Raw genomic sequence first — 3,566 nt, forward strand, 5'->3', positions numbered from 1 at the left:
TCCAGTGATTCCACAGATGATGCTGAAAAGGAAAATTTTCCCATCGAATTTCTTACTAGTATTACTCCTTCGGGAATGCCGTGTCATAAATTAAAATTGAAAGTGGGAAAGTGGGTGCTATCATCATGCTATTGAGAAATCTCAACAGTAAATGGGGTCTTTGTAATGGTACCAGATTTATTATTAAAAGATTATGACCTAACATTATCGAAGCTGAAGTATTAACAGGATCTGCAGAGGGAGAGGTTGTTCTGATTCCAAGAATTAATTTGTCCCCATCTGACACTGGCCTCCCATTTAAATTGATTCAATGACAGTTTCCCGGGATGCCAGCATTTGTGATGACTATTAATAAATCACAAGGATAAACCCTAGACAGAGTAGGAATATTCCTACCTGCACCCATTTTCCCACATGGTCAGTTATATGTTGCTTTCTCTCAAGCTTGAAGAGCATGTGAGGTTAAAGTTAAACTTCTAAATACTTCATCACAAGGGAAATTAGTCAAGCACTCTGAAAGTGTTTTCACTCTTAATGTGGTGTACAGGGAGATACTAGAATAAGTTTAATCACTTTATCAGTCATTGTTTGCATCACTGTTATTTTTATATCATGGTTTTGTTGTTTTATATCATGTACCCGTTCAGACCAGGCATTGAAGCTATAACATGTGCATGTACCCTGAGCGGGAATCAAACCCACCACCTTTCAGTGTTAGGGACAAAGGTACAATGAACCTTGTCACTGGTCTGAAGCTGTAAATTATATTATTTCTAAGATATCCTTTTCTTATTCCTCATTTTCATTATACAAAAATACAATTAATATTAGCTTATTGATTTTGCATCCTAGGATCTTGAGAAATTCATTTATTACTTGTAGTAGTTTGTGTATGTGTGTACTCCACATGTTTTTCCGCACGTGAGCTGCAAGGATTAGAGTTTTAAGTTATCAACAATACTGTTTTCTAAAATATAAAACATAAAAAACCCTCACTTCCCTGGAAGAAATGCAAACACTGAAGAGGAAATGAATATAGTACAAAACTTACATTTCCTCCCACCCTGCTTCACAGGGCCAGGAGGGAGGTGGACAGCTGAGTGGAGTCAAACAAAACAAAAATGGAGGGTTTAAAAATTGTTTTGGCCTTGGCTGTTACCTCAGTGGGTTAGAACTTGTTCTGCCTGATTCACCAAGGCCAGGCATCCCATCGCTGGCCAGGGCACATAAAATAATCAACCAATGAATACATACTAAATAAGTGGAAGTACAAATACCTCTCTCTCTCTCTCTCTCTTCCTCTCTCGATCTCAAATCCATAAAAATAATTTTTTCGAAGTTAAAGACTTTATTGAAGGAAAAGGGAGCTTGGGGGCGGGCAGAAGGCCTAATAAGTAACCAACGGCGCTGCCTTCAGCACTTTGAAGCCAGTGTCTGCGACAGCGATGAAAACATGACCAGAAACTGCTTCATCAGAAATGACTCCAACTCAGGCTGAGTGTTGCCGGTGTCCCTGTCGGACGGTAGGCTTTTAAAACCCACTTCATTGAGGGACGATGGACATACAAAGCTGTATATATCCAAAGGATGCAACGTGGTGAGTTTGGAGACAAATAGACTTTAATTTTTGATTGAAAATGCAAATGCAACCAAGGATGTTTGTGAACATCTTCTACACAGTCCATCCTCTGCCCATGTCACTGCAGATGAATCGCAGCCACAAGACACTGTCGCTTCCCTGTCTCTTCCTGAGAGCGACTCCTGGGTCTCACGTGGGGGAGGGGATCCCAGAGACTCCGACACACCTGCAGCCCAGGTCTCACAGGCACCGAGGAGGCAGGAGAAGGTGGGACCAGGGCTTGAAAAGGGTATAGACCCCCAGGCCTGCAGGGGGGACATAATTTGTCCATATGACCCATGTCCCCTTCATTTCTCCTCTGACCTGGCTAGGAGCACAGGAGGGGGGCATCCAAGGGGCAGAATACGTAAGACTCCCATTGATTCAGGACCTGTGACCCAGGCTCTGTGCTGAGCATGTTAATGGCACAACACACTGCATGCAATTCACCCCCACATGCATGGAGAAGGTGACATCATTACCCAAAGTCCCATGGACGTCCAGCTGCCCACATGTCCTTCAAGAAGCAGGTTGGCTGGGCCCAGGGCCCAGAGCAGAGGGTGAGGGCTGTGCTCTCCAGCTGGGCAGCCAGCTCCCGCAGCTCAGATGCTGGCTGTCTTCTCAGAAAGGTGCTGGAATGCTCTGTTGGCATGGGATTAGGCTGCCGGCCTTAATGGACATTTTATAGGGACATTAGACTACATGGGACAGCTCTGTGACATGGGAAGTGACCCAGGCTGGGGACACCCTGGCTTTTCTGGTTTTGAGATCAAGAAATGTCCATTCCCCTTTGTCCCTAACCTCCATCTCAGCCCTCTCTGCACCTATGTTTCCCCTCTCCTGCTCCTTGGTCTGTCTTCCTCTGTGCCCCTCCTCCTGCAGTTGTGCTCACCCCTCACCCACAGCCTGTCACATGTCCCTCCCACTCCCTGCTCAGTCGAAAGGCGCTGGAATGCTCTGGTGTGTGGTGGGGCCTCCTGTTGGCATGGGATTAGGCTGCGGCCTCAATGGACATTTTATAGGGACATTAGACTGCATGGGACAGCTACTGTGACATGGGAAGTGACCCAAGCTGGGGGCACCCTGACTTTTCTGGTTTTGAGGTCAAGAAATGCCCCTGCCTCAGTTTCCCCTTTGTCCCTAACCACCATCTCGCCCCTCTCTGCACCTATGTTTCCCTTTCTGTGACCCCTCTCCTGCTCCTTGGTCTGTCTTCCTCTGTGCCTGCCCCCCTCCTGAGGTTGTGCTCACACCTCAACCACAGCCTGTCACATGTCCCTCCAAATCCCTGCTAAGTCTCCCTGTATTTTGCTGAGGCTGGCCTGGCTAAGAGGATTGGAGTGTTTGCTAAATGGGACCAGCACAGGGTCAGAGAAAGGCTTTGGGAGACTCGGGCCAGGGCAGCCACAAGAGGGCGGCAGAGGAAGTTGGAGACTGGAGACAGAGGGAGCAATTAGTTCAGGCATGTCAAATTCACTGGTGGGGAGGCCACATGGGGCCCACAATGAATATTTTGGTGGCCCAGCCAATATAATGGTATGTAAGAAACGTTTTATTAAAAATTTCGTTACCTAACTTTTACAATATCCTGTTATGCATAATCCTATCTAATAAAGAGGGAATATGATAATTGACCCTCATGCCATCGCAATGATGGCACCCACAGCCAATAAGGGGGGAATATGTTAATTGACTGCCCTGCCCTCAAAGATAGTGGCGCCCACAGCCACAAGATGGCGGTGCCCAGTCCCTTCAGCACCGCCACGCACCTGCTTCCAGAGTCCCCCAATCCTCTCAGTCCCCCAGCTGCCCAGGGCTGGCCAGAGGCACAGTCAAGCCTTGGATGGTGGCTGCCCAGCCGACCAGGGCTGGTTCGAGGCTCAGTCAAGCCTTGGATGGTGGCTGCCTAGCTGCCCAGGGACGCCCGAGGCTCAGGTAACCAGGGCCC

At 47.7% G+C, this 3,566-nt stretch overlaps 1 long non-coding RNA gene and 1 pseudogene across 1 annotated transcript in view; one reads left to right on the plus strand and one right to left on the minus strand.

Moving 5' to 3' along the window:
- Nucleotides 1-456, minus strand: part of LOC102762381 — a 3,764-nt pseudogene extending 3,308 nt beyond the window's left edge.
- Nucleotides 457-1,968: 1,512 nt separating this feature from the next.
- LOC107184122 overlaps nucleotides 1,969-3,566 on the plus strand; it is a 20,424-nt gene continuing 18,826 nt past the window's right edge. The window contains exons 1-2 of the long non-coding RNA XR_001514944.1: nucleotides 1,969-2,247; nucleotides 2,563-2,721. This is a non-coding gene — a long non-coding RNA (uncharacterized LOC107184122). The remainder of the gene's footprint in view (nucleotides 2,248-2,562; nucleotides 2,722-3,566) is intronic.

The sequence above is a fragment of the Myotis davidii genome, unplaced genomic scaffold, assembly GCF_000327345.1.
Source record: "Myotis davidii unplaced genomic scaffold, ASM32734v1 scaffold464, whole genome shotgun sequence".
NCBI lineage: Eukaryota > Metazoa > Chordata > Mammalia > Chiroptera > Vespertilionidae > Myotis > Myotis davidii.